At 34.7% G+C, this 17,621-nt stretch overlaps 1 protein-coding gene across 3 annotated transcripts in view; it reads left to right on the top strand.

Annotated features, from left to right (window-relative positions):
* The window catches only part of LOC123699554 (homeobox protein prospero), an 80,635-nt gene that overhangs the window by 27,489 nt on the left and 35,525 nt on the right, over positions 1 to 17,621 (top strand). For all 3 annotated transcript variants that reach the window (XM_045646527.1, XM_045646528.1, XM_045646526.1), the window contains one exon: positions 3,915 to 3,973. The gene's annotated coding sequence lies outside the window, so the exon portion shown is untranslated. The remainder of the gene's footprint in view (positions 1 to 3,914; positions 3,974 to 17,621) is intronic.

Raw genomic sequence — 17,621 nt, 5'->3', positions numbered from 1 at the left:
TCGGAATTTAATTGCTTTAGTACTGAAAAAATCTTATACTAACTATAGGAAACTATTGGAAATAACAGTTTATATTTATAATATAAAAAATTTAAGAAAAATTATGTAGGTACTTAAAAAAAACCAATATCAATATTATCAATACGGAAATCTCGTCATATGTTATCGGAATATATAAAAAAAGAAACAAGAACATGCTGAATATAAATCGAAAGCCAATTACTGAGATATGAAACAGGAGCCGAGGCAAAGGATTCAACTCAAAAAGCCAGAGATAGGCTTTGTCGTACCTTTGATTACCTCGACTGTGCTGGACAGAACGGCGACCAAAGACAATGTACGGATAAAAATGGAATAAAGGAATAGTTTTGTTTTCATTTTACTTTTTAAGCCTAACAGCCGATTCCTTTTACTTTTGTTAAGACCGATCGTCAAGACCTTTTTTGCCATACGTTTTAACGAAGTAAGATTCAATGTGAACACCGCGATCCGAGAGAAATCTCCGCCGATACCGCTCATTAGTGCTCGAAACGATCTGCAAGAAATAAAACAATGCATTTAGTGCTTCAGAACTCCTCACAGATACATTCATCTCGCAACTATTAATTAGTAGTTCCCGATGCTGTAATCAAGCATAAAATTAAACCTTGGCACACGCCAAGCGCCGAACAAAAGTAAGGGTGTGTCCACACAGTACCTTATGGTACGGTAATTTGTTCAAGACATCTGGCCTCACACCTGCCCGCGCCCCTAGCTTACGTTCGCTCCATACCGATAGTTACCTCATTCGAATACCACAATAATTTATGAAGAGCACTTGAATCGAATCGCACTAAAAATACGGAACATAATGCATTAGCGCGCTGTTTTGGGACCGCATCAAAATATTGTCTGTGTGTTATGGTTTTGGCACGAGGTCCAATGCCCCTGTCATTCAACGTAACATGCTCGCTCATTAAAATTCGGAAATGACGTACAGTTTTTCGAGTTCAATTGTCCTAGATGCGGTCAAGCGAGACTTTATGACGGTGATGTGTATTTGCTCATTAGTAGTTCCTAGTTCCGTACCGAAACTTTTAATTCGCTTCCCGTTCGGTGTCTCGTCAATTAGTCACAACTCACATGTCACATCTATCAAGTCTCGTTTGTCCACTACGCTCGCACGTCAATCTCAATGTCAGACAATACGATCAGGACAAATGCTTGAGCGTACGTTCATTCACACGCACATGCGGAGAAGACGTGGGCACGGGCCGGGAGCGTGTGTGCGTGCCCATTCAAGACGCGACGGAACGACCTCCTTACGTCACTTCCTGTGACGTCAGTCGTCTTACAAGTGGGCGTGTGGAATCACCCTATACACTCGTTACATTTTTTATTATTTTGACAGATCGCGGCTTCAATCTGAATTGGCATGATAACTGAAGGGTTATGGAAATTTGATAACGTGTAATTTTAAGGCAGTATGTCTTTAAACGCTAATTTAAAGACATGATTTATAATGCGGCACGTGTCGTTGAAAGTTGGAAAGCTAACATGTATTTATGTAACGTAGGTATAATTAAATTATCATAACTTTATCTTAGGGTAAATGTTTGTTGAAGTGTGTTTTTTTACGTAGGTATATTCTTATGTTAATGTTTACCTAGTATTATATGTTGCTATATTAAATCCAAAAGTTAAACATTTTTATGGTTACAGTAAAATTATCTACATCGGCATCGTAACAATCATAGCTATCACTAATCCGCGATCGGCCATATGCATCACGTATCAAATCATTCACGGTTTTATAGAAATCTCAAATGACATTAAAATAACCTCATGACGATTAAGATATAGATTATAGACCTACCTATATATACCTATGTATTGAAAATAATACAATATGTTGAATTGTAATTCTATTTTTAATTTTGTTTTCCGCTTGAACAACTTTTCTTTTTTCTAATGACATTTTTATCCAAAACTGATGCTATCGAATAAATATACCTTTCTTAATAATAAACCGATAATAATAAGCAATATGATTAATATTTTACTACAAACTTGTACAGCTTCTTTACAATTCCTACAACCTTAACCGCTATCAAAGTCCGATATATCGTACTTGACACAAACATCTTTACCAGATGCATCTTACAATCCACACATAGACAGATTAACAAACAACTTCCGGTACTAGCTACCAATGAAAATAACAATTAACCACTTAATAGTTGTAATAATAAACACCTGGTCTTTGGAGTTTGGATCAAGATTTATGATCTGTGCAATTTGAAGTGAAATCAATTTGTGCAATATTTGTAAGTTGGTAATAGGAGGCTGTTAGGTTATCTATATATATGTATATATATTATATATATATAAAACTCAAAGGTGAAATAGTGATCTATCAACGCATCAACGCACGACGTATCGGGCTGAAATTTGGCATGCAGGTAGATGTCATGACGTAGGCGTCCTCTAAGAAAGGATTTCCCGAAATTCTTGTGGGAACGGGGAAAAACGGGAATGCACGTACAAAGTCGTGGGCGGAAGCTAGTAAAATATAAATGCATTCAACGTAATATCATGTAGGTACTTATTATTTTTTCTTTCTATTATTTAGTAGTATAATGAAACACATAGGTAATACGTTTGTAGAGCGAACGTTTATTGTTTACTAGCTGTGCCCCGCGGTTTTACCTAGATATATAGCCTATAGCCTTCCTCGATAAATGGACTATCTAACATCGAAAGAATTTTTAAAATCGGACTAGTAGTTCCTGAGCTTAGCGCGTTCAAACAAACAAAGTCTATTTCGATTCGACTCTATTGACAAAGATTAGAACAAAAAAAGGATGAAAGGTCTGCCGGGGCCGTATTATGATCTCTTATTTCCAGACAGATAAACTGGATGGGAATTAGATATCATAATACGGCCTCTGACCATATTGTCTAACTACAACAACTATCGAAAAAAATATACCGGCCGAATTAATAACCTCCTCCTTTTTTTTGAAGTCGGTTAAATGTAAATGTAATCTCGAAAAGACAATTTATTTAACTAAGAAAAACATTTCCGTTAATTATACATCGCCTCGATAATTAATAGGTACCACAATGAGGTGAACCACACCAAAACATTAGCTAATCAAAATTGATCTATCAAAGATCTATACGGGTTCTAAGATCTATAAAAAGTAGCCTGCGCACGCGCTCGCCTCGGGTGGTCTCGCACGTGGCAACCCGTATGATTGTATCGGGTCTTATCGATAAGCATGCTCTAAAAAACATTGTACTTTGGATACAGTTAAAGGGTACATCTTGAAAAAAGGTATTTTATATTAATAAAGTTTTGTATATGTATAGGTAGCGATTTTCAGTGGATTGGGAATTACAGAAAATTGGAAAATTCGGAATTTCCTTCATAAATCGTAAAAAAGATGAATTTTTATTTGAGGGTTATACATTTTTGTATTTACAATTTTGTAAGCAATTTATTTTTATTTCAATATTCATTAATTAAAAATATATTTATGAAAATTTTTCCGTAATTAAACTATCTAGAATCTAGATATCTCCCTTTTTTTATTATATTACAGTTTTTCATTTGGAAAATTGATTAATCCCATATATACCTACATTATAATACACTTCTAGTTTATAAAACTCGAATAGGCACACAAGAATAAAATATCATTGTTACCAGAACAGGCCAGATTATGAAACAATATATTTTTAGTCAAAAAGAACAAAGAGTTTTTTTTTTACATTTTTATAATAGAATATTGGTAAATATATGATACGCTGAAAAAAAAAGTATAACAAGGTATCGGTAATAACACAGACTGTCCATTCATCAAATATGGTGGAAAATAAAATGATTTTTAGTACATTTCGGTGAAGGGACGTTTTTTTGTTTTTTTCAGATCCAGCGGGGCGCCACGGGCAGTTTCATACAGGATAGGTGTTCAAAATCATATTAATGGTAAGGTAACTTTTATTTAACATTTTTGTATGGCAACTGTCCAAAAAGAGTTAAGTATAGAAATATTAAAAGTTTTCCGTATAATCTAGGTGGTAGTTATCAAACGTTCCTATGAAAAACTGAAATATGATTAACTGAATCACATGTTTATATACTTATTGTATATTTTATAGAAAACTCCTTCATTTCATAAATAACCATACCGTGATAAATTTTTGTTATTTAGGTGAATTACGACTAATTATTGTCACATGATTTTAGTAGTCAATGTTTTGGAATTTTTAAGAAAACATAAAATCAAAACACATTTATCGAATAAGCGAATATAATATTTAAATCTAGTGAAGTACTAAAAGATTTACGCAACTGCGAATACAGTAAGAAAAACACAACCTTACATACCTAGCCATACATCTAATCTTCAAATGTAGACTTTAAACTTAGTGAATAAAGTTCAAAATCCTTTACATTGTATAGCGAGTAGAATTTTCGAGGAAAACTGGTGCACTTTACTTGTAACACGGCTCCATGAATTTACGAATAAACGCATCCTACAAGTCCTCGTTTATTAAAGTTTTAGTAGGTACCATTTCTTAGCAAAATTATGTTTCTCTTTACATTTTAAAGCGCAATTGAAATTATATATTAAGATTAAGATTTAGAATTATTTAACTGGTTTTGAATAAAAATATCACGTTTGATTCAATAGTCTCTTCAAGTTTACGTGTAGGTATATCTTCCTCTATTTTTTTCTCTTACAGACATTATTTTTAAGCCTTAGTACCTATATTTAATAAGTTAAAGGTTTATTACCAAAAAGTAAAAATACCAGTACGCAGTTCAAACTTAAAAACATAATAAACAGGCACACAGTCAAAGCAACAGTCGGATTAATATCAGTGAAAATTAACTTAATATTAATAAACGGTAAAACATATGAACACAGTCACAGCCCTCAACATTGGAACAGTCAGTCCAACCAAGTACTAACAAATGCACGCTACGGGAAACACAGGTAACGCAAAAACGTACCCACTTACAGTGGTAATATTGAAAATTGCTATAGCTTTTTTGTTCAATTGTTCAACTTATTGTCGTCGGATAAAGATATGGCCGAAGCCTTTCTTCAGACTCTCCACACAATAGTGAAAGCGTAAATTCTCTTTGAATATTTAATACAAAACCAGGGCCTATTCTGGTTGGAAATTTTTGTTTTGCAAACTCGTTTTATTTTCTCGCACTAACCGAAATACGTATTTTAAAGCTACGTATAACCTTTTAAGTTCACTTGAACTAATTTATGTTTTATAAATTGAAATGGCATAATTTATTACGCTCAGTTGAAAATATAATATTAGGGATGGTACAATTCGGTTCTAGTTTAATAATTATAATATTATAATTTTATTTTTGTACTTTTTTAGGTTTCGTTGCGAATCATTAGTTTTCAATATAAAATGTAATCCAAACTTTTAGATATTTTTTGTTCGTATTCAAATTATTATTTTTGAGTTAATTTTTGTATTGATGTAGGTAGGTACTTATATTAAATTATATAAACAATTTAGGACATAAAACACACAAAAAAGCGGTACAGTCTGACGCGATATCCAACAGTCGTTCCGGGTCTGCGTTTGGAAAAGTTATGAATATTTAAACGGTTAAATTTCGCGGTAGACCAGGCGCAATTGTACTGTTAACTCGTCCCTATGGCGTGTTGATGATTTTATAATAAACTAAACATTGAAAGTACATTTATAATCATAATTATTAATTACTTTCCGATCGTGCAAGGAAAAACAGTGAAAACTTTCAAATAAAGATTTGAAATAAAGAAGTTGAAACTCGATAGATTCAACATGGCGAGCATAAACCGATAAAACGGAACATTAATCAAGAACAACGGGGTTTTGTATATCGAACACCAAAAGCGATGGTATCTCGTATCATTGTGTTGCAGTTACGTGAATTCGATGTATGGAGTCTAAGCGTGTTTTTCGTGTTATATAAGTATTCGAATATGCAAGATATTGTAGTTCAAACTGTTATGAACTACGATACATACAAAGGTTAGGTTAATACATTAAATTGGATATTAAGGTCGTGATATTTCATAAATCATTATTCTAACACATTGGCAATGAAATAATATTGTATCATTAGGCGAATTAACTTGTTATTTACCACAAGATTACTGTTATTATACCTACGCACTCAATATAATCAGCGGAAAGGCGGATCAGGCATTTATGTCGTGTTCTCTGATAACATTATATTATTGTAATTTATCTTTAAAATGTTCTCATCAATTCATATTCACTACTTAATTCACGATTTAACAAAGGAAAAACATACAAGACTGTTAACTATAAGTAGGTAGTATACATAAATATATCGTAAAAATATATTAACTTACAAAAGTATCTGTCCCGGATACAGATCACACACGGGAAAGAGCTGACGCTGCAAAACGCGAACTAATCAATAATCAGATAGGTAGTAGACGCTATAATTCCTTTAATAAAAATACAACGAGGAGGATGGGGGCAGCTGGCTTCGGGAAATTCAGCCGTTGAATGGAAAACGCGATAGACAAACAGCGCTGACCCCTCACCCCCTTCCCACCCTAACGTGCATTTTGAAATGCCCCCGCGGCCAAACGTTTTTAAACGATGAAAGCCAGACTGATTATGTTACTTTATTTAGTGATTAATTGAAGATTACCTTTTTTATAACATTTTCTTGAGTGCAATCTTTATTGAACGGGAATGGAAATGGCGCGTGTTGATTGATATTCAACTTCACGTTAAAGCGTTAACGGATTTAGTATAGTCAATTATTCTGTACACCAAAATTCGTGTCCTAATCAGAATTTCATGAACCGAGTGTAATTTAGCGATGACACAACAATAGCGCCCATATTGAATTGCGCGCCGAATTCGAAATGTAAAAAGCGAATACGCAATAACAGAGATGACATATAGCACAGATTATCCAATCTTAGCGTTAGCGCGGGCACGCACAGCCCTTGTAAATCAAGTCGACGCGAAATGGCTGACCAACTGCATCCCCCCCACAAATCTATGCTATAGCCGGCTGCAAAAGTGTGCGCCATAAATTTTATACAAGCACTAGGTACGGAAAATGCGCGCGTGTGTGTGTGAAAATTCGTACGCCTGTAAAAGGAGTGGACATCGTCCGTGTCGCTTTGAGTTTGGATGGAATAGTGTTGTTCGGTTAATCTAAATAAATTGACGACATCGATGTGAGGTTTGTTAGGGCTAATTAAATAGGATCTGGTTGGACGCATTTGACAATTGCTTCAGTTGGTGGTCAATTTGGTTAAACGAACGAAAATGCGATTTATAGTTTTATTTGTTCATACTGAAAATATATTGTGTACCTCGCCAAAAGTAAAGATACGATAAAGATACCTACGGCTAGAAAATCGATTTTCAATACATAATATGAGTTCACAATTCACTTAAATAGATTTTTATTTTTTATCTAACAGGTTCAAATTAAAGCCTCCTGTTTGAGCGGCCACGATTTGACTTTTTTTCTTTTCTTTAGTTACGATGTAAACGTCCTTTTATGTTGCTTTCCATTCGGCCGGTTCAACGCTGAAAGTCAGTCAGGTGTGCTTAACTCAGAGACCGATGGAGCCAGCCACTTAGTCTGCTGCTGTCACTAATAATATACACCCTTTTCGAACTATATCAACTTCGGCCGCCGAAATATCGACTCGGCGGTGCAACAACAACGCATTGTTCGAAAGTATTTTCGAATTTTAAACATTTCAAAAACTCGATTCGGGGGCTAGATGTCGCTGAAAGGCACGCACACACGCGTCTTATTACCTATCGGTTGCACTTACGCACTTATATTTAGCGTAAACGTAGCTAAAGAGGAGAGATGTGCACAAAAACGCATCTTCCCCCCACGCGCCCCTCTACAGCGGCCGGCGGGCGAACGAATACATTCGACTAGGCCATTTGCAATATCGCATTGTGTGAGTAGCTATCTATATGCGGCGGCCGCTGTGTGCGTGTACACACAGACGCAAGTTTGCTTAGCCCGTGCGTAGTTTTACGTAGCTACGTATACGCGGTATTGGTTTTCTGTAGTACTGGAGGCTTTAACAAATTTCAAATTCACAAAATCGTGATTGGTCGGTATTTTGTTTGAATAAGCGAACGCAACGCGACGCGGCTCGGCTTAAAATTTCGCTAGATAATTCGTTTAGCTATAAAATGATGAGTTTTATTCAATTTTGTACGCGTCATCATGTGATTGCTATGCGTCTATTTACTTTATTCCATTCCGCGGTTATTGCTCATTAGTTTTATCAAAAATAATATTTGTCATTCCAGAATAATGAATTTTAGCTATTATAAGCCAAACATTTTACAATTCCATAGTTATACCACTATACTGAAGTTTGATGGATCTTACCTATAACACAAGTAGCAACTTAAGATTCTAATTTACAACACAATATTAATAACATTTCCAAACCCTACAAATAAAAAATGACAAACTAAATTTCAATTACCAATAGAGCATATCCTTTTATTATAGCATCCATCATTCTTCACATTATCGATACAAATGAAGCAATTAAGGCGAGGGACACACGCGCCAATAGCCATAGACAAACGGAAGACAGACGCTCTAATAGACCAAGGAGCCAAATATCAATTTCTAGCAAACCATTCGTGCGTGTATACGTCACTTAAGACCGCGGAAGTGCGCTACAAAAACTCGGAACCCAATCAACTCAAGAAATTCGAATTTGTCTATTCATCGTCTGTTGCCATGACGCGAATAATTTTGAATTGAGAGTTAGTAAACGTTGGTGTTATTGTTTCTTTTGTTATTAGGTATTATTAGTTTCTCAAAGAGAGATACAATGAAATAGGTTCAGGATTTTATCTGGTAATGACTTTTTGCAATGAAAAGTACATAGATATTCGATGAATAAATTATTACCTTTCTTATGAAACTTATAGAATATAGACTTATTAATATCACCTACGCAAATTTCCAACAAAGCGGTAGCAGATAGCAATCTATAATTTAAGGTACAAGACACACTATGCGTTTTTAATAAGGCATAGTTCACACAGGGTCAGACACCAGATGGGCCGCGACCGGTACGCCACGCGACAGCTTGCTTGTCCGTTGAGTTAATTAACGAAAACTAAAGGTAAGCGCCTTTTGGTCCGTTGGTAATAGTATACGTGGTCTATTGATGTGTCTATGCATATTAAGTGTGCAAGGAAATGTGCTCAAGAATTTGATAGAGAACTTGAGAAGATTAAGATTATAGAAATCATTGGTCTAATAAGGTTGAATTCTGTATTAATTAAAGAAGCTATATAAGTTTCACTTCTTAAGTTACTTATCAACGATATAACTTTTAAAAACGATTAAAAATAAGAAGTTAAAAATTAAGAGCTTCAAAATTGAAGAAAATCACCTTAATTACAAACTGTATATCACAAGTTCATGAACGAAACTCTATCACTAAAAAGCGGTTAGGTCAAACAATTGTGCGCAGTCCGTGGGAAAAGATTTGAAAACAAAACGGTGTCCCATGACCTGTTTGCACTCAAGACAAGGGCCCAAGGATGAAACAATAGTCCTCGACCGCATCCACAAAGCCCCGGCAAAGAAAACGCAAGACAATGGGAATAACCGCGGTATTACAGTCGCACTTTTCTCTACTCCACGGTATTGATACTTTCGTCCCTTAGCACTTTTATTCATTATCATTTATTACGCCGCTGCCGAAATTAACGCAACATTTCGGGATAAACTTCCGTGATAAATGCCTCTTCTTGTTGAGATGTTCAAAATTCAAATGTTTGACGCATTTTTATTAGCCTTTTAATACACATTTAAGATTTTATTAATTTTACTAATCTTGCAAAATAAATTATACACATTACACATGATTTACTAACACTAAATCTACACACACAATCACGTAAAACAAGTAAGGAAGTATGCGTTTAATTTTGACACTTAAGCGGAAGGACCTAAACAAGTCAAGTTTTCCTATCATTGTGGCGCATTACGCCGTGATTTCGCTTCAACAAAAAACCTACAAAATTTCCGTATCCGCGAGAAGCGAGTGCTTTAGTCAATGGTTCCGGTGGCATAGTTCTCACAATCAAAAAAAGATTTGTCACTTGAGTACGTGGGGTTAAGTCCGGAAGGAGTTGTTCCCAGGCCGGTAAATGATTATCACCCCGGAGTAGTGACCCTGCCTTGTGCCTTGTTGGTTAGATGATTCAGTCGAAGAAATCGATGATAAAGGAAATGCAATAAATTATTCGTGAAATGATTCAGTCGTGATTGTGTGAAAGGGTTAGAATGGAAAGGTTGGGGTGGATAATTGAAAGATCAAGGTAAACTATCGATCAATGCCTAAATGGTAACGTGCTGAAAAACCACATTAAATCTCCTGATATCGAAAATAAGGATGAGCATGACGTCATGGTATCATTATTTAATTTAAAAAGAATCTTCAAGTAGGGGGTGTACGCACAGGAAGGAAGTGTAAGATGAGCGCGTGTGAAGCTAGCCAGCGCCGTGAGAAACGAGCTTAAGTATTATTGACACAAATACTCTGTAGTGACCCTTGCCTTCCTTTGCGGTTGAACGAATGGTTGTCTATGGTTTCTATACATTTATTTGCTATGGATAATGGATACTTGACGACTTAATGTGGTGTCCAAAAAACTTTTCTCGGATTAAATATTACAAACAAATTTCATTTCATTTGTAAAATATGTATCTTTTTATCAAAGAACAAAAAGACCTAAGCCTAAAGTTTTTAACGTATTTTCCGCTTAATTAACAGACCAAAAATTTTACTAAAGTACCACGCGTTCCCCACGACAGACATTTAGGCCTTACAATCAAATGCCTGCCGAATTTGACAACGATATCATCTCGTTAACGATAAATCGCAGATAGTATGAGTCACGGACAACGGCATGACGAGCTCAATAAAAAGAGGATCACCGCCAATCGTTCCGTGCTAAAGATCAGGGTGCGTCGACCTTACATGGAGTAAGTTGGCGGAAGCGGCGGGGGAACAACGCTACCGCTTATAACAGATACAATATGTGCACTGGTAAGAAATCCGCTGCCGCTTATTGGCAAATAACGCGCAAGTTAGCAAAGGTCACACAAAGTGTATTTATAACTTCTGGATTAAATAACGCAAGAAAAAGTTTTTGTTTTATTAAATAGACAGTGTTATTATTAGAGACTCCAGAAACCTGTTATCCTTTTTTCATCGATTGTATTAATTGAAAACATTCGTAGTCTTTATGTTACCTAATTAGATAGATATTTAACGTGATATTTTATACTTACATAAAAACTAACAATTAAAATAGAGGATATTTTCGTAAGCATCATGCAAGCTATCATCATTATTTAGAATACATATCATATAGCTTTACACTATTCAGCATTACCACTATAAACACAGAACAGTAAGAACAAACTATAAATCATTTATTCACTATAGTAATAAGAACACAAGTCTACCTTACCTAAATCTTTACTCACCAACGTGTGCCCTCAAACAGAGCTTACCGCTATGCCCGGTGACTTAACAACACCGGAAGGTTCTACAATCTGTCCGTCCGCCGGAGGCGCTTCCGCCGGCAAAGGCGTGACGCTCCCGCCTGTGACCTGCACGCGCGCATTGTTCCTAATTAGACGTGTCATTTTATTAGATTTTTTTTGAGGTATGGCTGTATCGAGCAGTTCTTTTTATGATAAAATATATGGGATGCTGTTTCATTGTTAATACTGTGGACGTAAACAAAATGAAATATCCAGGATATATGTTTTACATTTGAACTATGTATTCATCTATACTAATATTATAAAGCTGAAGAATTTGTTTGTTTGTTTGTTTGAACATGCTAATCTCGGGAACTACTGGTCCGAAAAATTCTTTCGGTGTTAGAAAGTTCATTTATCGAGGAAGGCTATAGGCTATATATCATCACGCTAAGACCAACAGGAGCTGAGCCACGCGGGTGAAACCGCGGGGCTCAGCTAGTAAATAATAAAATTTTAAAATAATAGAAAATAATTTACTCCGTAAGTACTGACACGAACAACAAAGATGTAATAATCTAACAATACTTATAACAATCCTGAACTTAATTTTCCGAAATTTTTAAATAGGTAATAATATTGCAGATGAAAATAAATAGAATAATAATATTAAAGTTCTCACTTACATAATATCAGTGCTGAAGCTTTCTTGAAGGAATCCTCAAACGTCAAGACTTTTTTAAGTAATGGCGCCAAAACAAACGTTCCCGCTTTTATAAACATAGGTGTTTATTTCTGGCAATGCAACTATAACTCCCGCTAAGAATCCTTTGGGAAACCCCTGCAGTTATCCAGAAATATCACGGTTTAAATTAAAAATTACTTTTCTTTTTATTTACTTATGGAATTATAAATCAATTAAGTATCAATATGCCATTGTAGTTTACTGACCACCTTCATTTCTCATTAAACGTCATGTAAAAAAAAATAAGAACTGACCATAGACAAAAAAGAGTAAGAAGTAAAAATAAATGTCGAGTTATTTAAGTATATCTATTTCCCTATATTTTTCGCATAGGTATAATTAAAAAAAAATGTACTTAGTTAATAATTTTAAAAATTTTTCAAGAAAGGATGCTGGCGTGAAAATAATATTGTGAAAGATGCAGCATATATTTACGCTTGTAGCGTGTATGTTAATTTTCACTTACGCGACGCCTAGTCACAGGCTTCATAATTGCTTTCCTTACGTAATTATAATTGGCGCGAAAAGTGTGAGCATTAATTATTCATTAGCGTATCACCCCTCATTTGCCGCGTTGACTTGAGACACGCTAGTTAAACAACCGAGTGCGCCACTAGTTTTGTTTTCGCAGCTTATTTTTATTGATTTTTCTCTTAATTAACGTTTATTTATTTATTTATAACATATTTTTATATTATCTGTAAGATTACACAACTTGGCTGTATGGCTGTATGACATGTTTCCTTTGCTTGCCGAAAAGCGCGGTAAACAAAAAAAAAATACACACGTCACATTTTATAATAATTTGCTAGATCTGTGAATAATTTATTCGAAATTTATAATACATTTACATCAAAGCACAAAAAATACAGGTACCTATTTACAAGCACATGAGCTAGCAGGAAATCGTTGCGTTAAAAGAAAATTAGGACTAAACACGTTAATTGCTTATCGATAGGGTCGTAAAGTTGAAATATAGCGAAAATTTCCATAGAAGTTCGGAATAGCAAAACTAAAGAAAGCTACGTAGAGACAAAAGGTGAGGCGAGATGCGTGAAAGTCACAATGTCATGTATCAAGTTCAGCCAAGAGGTTAACCATGCGTTTGTACGCTCGCACACAAAATCTGAAGACTGGATGGATTTTGTTCGTGGGCTCGTGGCTTTTGACGTGCTGTCTGCGTATTGTATTGCAATATGAATTTAAAGGTATGTAAGATATGTTTATTATATTTTCACGTAAAAAACAACAGTAAAAGACGGAATTATGTTCTACGTAGTGATTGATATTCCCGAATCATTTTATGTAGGTATTTAAAATGACGATTAAATCAATAAACATTATTTATTTATATAGATTTATATTTATAAATAAATAGAAACATATAAGAACCTTTGAAAGATTAAACGTTTTACAATCATCGAAATATCTATAAATCTATCACATATTTAAGACAGTTTAAATATATAATTATCGTAATTAGACTTGTCTCCCCAACTGTACATGAACAGTGGTAAGATTTAGAAATCACGAAACAATAGAATGGGACAATGCGAATGTAATACAATATTAGTGTACTGTGGGAATAATTAGAGCATCGCCACCTGGCCAGAGAACTTGAGATTTGAAACAAAAGGAATACTATTACTATTCGTGTTTTGTTTTTTTATGACCTAGAGCATTCTTACTTTTCCACTTTTTTAGAATCGCATTGTCATGTCATTGTCAACATACAACTAGCTTCCGTCAACATTAAAAAAATGTCATTTACCTACTTGAATTAAATGAAATCTTATATCTAATTTAGGTCCTGAAAATATGTATTAGCAACAAAAATATAAACTTCTGTATTCGAGAGTACCTACATAAAACAAGTAACCTGAACGAGTTGCAGTTGTCATTTATTTGACATTTTGACATTAAAGTATCAAAACAAAATCTATATAAAATAAACACCGGCGCAATTTAAAAGCAAAGCCTACATTGTAAATACTCGATCGTTTCGGGTGCCTACATTTTATCAACCCGTGAAATCCCAGTCAAAATTCGAGGGTTAAATAAAAATAGTATAATGACGCTTTCAATTAAATCTTAGTGTTTCACAAACAGGACGATCCTCCTAGTTTTATTGGTAGGTGGAAAAAATTTCCCGGATCGAAACCCAGGGGTCGACGGTGTTTACTTTGTCGCCTCCACAAAACAAGTGAAAAAATTAAACTTAATTTCTTGTGATCGCTGTTTCTCGTTATACTCTTTTACTTTTTTATTACCTATACTTATATTAACGTCGAGTTCTTTGCGATTAGAATATAGATAAAAATGCTAAAACATTAGCATGTAAGCGTATTAGTTTTTCAGAGCAAGTGTATAAAAATATTCAGCAAGCCGGTTGATGATTTTAAGTGATTTTTAAACTCTTAATTTCGTATCAAAAGTTAAAATCGTTTAAGTATACTATTTATCAATTAGATTGAGACAAACAATCGTATGACATTCTATCAATGTTATAGTACAAGAGCAAAACAGTCTATCCTCGCAGGACTATAAATTGTCTCAACCTGACTGACTATCGACGGGCGATCACTCCCTTCCCTTCCCAGAAAAAATACTAAAAACTTTCGCGCTCTCAATTTATAACTGAAAGAACTATTTTACAAAACATCCTTTGTTCTTTTCTTAGTGGTGTTAAGAAAAACGCACAACATTAAAAACAACGAACTATAATAATTTCTTAAATGAAAATTAAGCTCTCACCCGTCTTTCTACATTGTCTGATTTTGTTACGTCTGAAAGATTTTAATAAAAGTGCACAATAATCCAGCGCACACAAGAATTTGAATGTTTTAATCAAAGGTATTGTTCGGCTGCCCTAGAATCCAACAAAAACAACGGTACCTAGGAACGTCTATATATCTATATGCAGTGAAGATAAATTGAACGCACCTTAAATTGTAAAGGGTCTAGTCAACCACAGACGAACGCGGAGGCTAGATTGGTTATCGCCGTCCCTTTCTGCCATTATTTTTTCTTCCACTAAAGTCTAGGTAGACTTGGGGAGCCGTCTTACCCCTTTTGGGGGGTACTTGAGACCCTTATCTGTTGTAAGTTTGTACAGCGTAGTGGTACGTAGGGGACCCCTTCGCTGATGCATCTTGAGTTGAGCGCTGCCGCTATGGCGAGTGCATTTAGGCGGTTTTGATATTGACATCCGATTTAAAAGTAAGATTCCAAAGTAACAGTTATACAATGAATTAAAGATTTGGTTTTAAACATTTTATAGTTTAATGGTTATCAAGTTTAATTTTGAATGTTTATCAGACTGTTTTTATTAATCGGTAAAGAATTACACACATTCATAAAAATTTTCACGCTAATTATTAAATAATATGAAAGACATAAACGTAATTTAACGGATACAAGCATTACTCTAGCATTTGAATTAAAAAATGTATTTACTGTTGTAGGAATTTGCTTTCACTCATTTAATTAAGAAATAGAACTATTAATTATCCATTATTCATACCGACACAACAATCACAATCAAATTACGGGCCTTGTACAAAATGTCTTCCATCTCAACTTTCACCGCAACACGCGCCTACTTAAGCGTGTATGCTTGAGGATATTTTTTATTTCTTCCCCCTGGCCTGTCTGGTCTTGCCATTTGAGCTATCAGCCACAATGCCGTGATTACCCGCCAAGGGTGTCTTCGTCGATTTTTAACACCCCCTTCGAAAGTTAATGCCTAATAGATATAGCTTCGATAAGCTTAGTAAATAACTTTAACTTATGTTTAAGCTAAATAAATAACTTTAAATTATGTTTTAGTTGGAGACTAGTTATAATTTTCTTCATTTGGAGATTGAACGTGTCAAGAATGTTACGTATAACGTCGTAACCTATTTTTAATGTAGATGTTTGTGCTCGTGTGAATTTTAAATGTAGTTCACGGATAAGGCTTTTCTATATGAGGTACAACTATAAAATACACTTAACTTACTCTATATTTTATTATACTTCAATGATATGCAAGTTTATAAAAAAGTAAGTTGTTGAACTCAGGGCTCGGAACCGGTTTGAAAAGAGCGGTTAATTTAGATTATATACCGGTAAATATATCGTTCCTTCATTTACCGGTTAAACAAGTGAACTGTTTATAAGTAACCCAAATGATTAAGGTTACCGGTTACTTCTGCACAAACGGTTTTGACACCCAAATTAACCGGTTAATTCCTTTATTATTTTTGCCTCATTTTTTAACGCTTGCCACAAGATATAGTGAATCTAATATCTACCTATACATATAATAAATCTGTAGAAGGGTCAATTCTGTACATTGAAAATATTGAAAAAATAAATACCAGGGGGTGTTACTGGATCGATACCAAACCCAAATATGTGATTAAAAAAATTTTTGTCTGTCTGTATGTTCAGGCATCACGTGAAAACTAACGGTTCGATTTCGATGAAACTTGGTATAATTATACCTTATTATCCTGGGCATAAAATAGGATACTTTTTATCCCGGAAAAATACGTAGAAAAAAATAAATCTTAATTTTTCCGCGCGGACGGAGTCGCGGGCGGAAGCTAGTCTATACATATAATAAATCTGTAGAAGGGTCAATTCTGTACATTGAAAATATTGAAAAAATAAATAGCAGGGGGTGTTACTGGATCGATAACAAGCCCAAATATGCGATTAAAAAAATTTTTGTCTGTCTGTCTGTCTGTCTGTCTGTATGTTCAGGCATCACGTGAAAACTAACGGTTCGATTTCGATGAAACTTGGTATAATTATACCTTATTATCCTGGGCATAAAATAGGATACTTTTTATCCCGGAAAAATACGTAGAAAAAAAATAAAACTTAATTTTTCTTAATTTTTCCGCGCGGACGGAGTCGCGGGCGGAAGCTAGTATCTAATATATCTTATATATTCTATTCTAAAATATAGTTTGTAAGTATAGATGTATGGATGTTTAGCACACATATAGAGGGTAACTTGGATTAACACATAGGATAGTTTTTATCCCGGAAATCCCACGGGAACGGGAACTATGCGGGTTTTCCTTTGCAAACGCGGGCGAAGCCGCGGGCGGAAATCTAGTATCAAATTCAAAATTCAAATATAAACTAAAATTGCGAACTTGAGTGCGATTAAGAATTTTGTAACTAAATGACTTCGCAACGTCCAGGCCCGTCGAGCGAGGGTAGCGGGGGCCGAGGATCCTTATGTAACTTGGTTTTAACCGGTTAATTTTCACCACCAAAACCAATATTAATGAAAAACCGGTATTTCGCATAAACCGG

Source organism: Colias croceus, chromosome 18 (genome assembly GCF_905220415.1).
Source record: "Colias croceus chromosome 18, ilColCroc2.1".
In the NCBI taxonomy this organism is placed as follows: Eukaryota; Metazoa; Arthropoda; class Insecta; order Lepidoptera; family Pieridae; genus Colias; species Colias croceus.
This window is presented reverse-complemented; position numbering and strand designations above follow the sequence as displayed.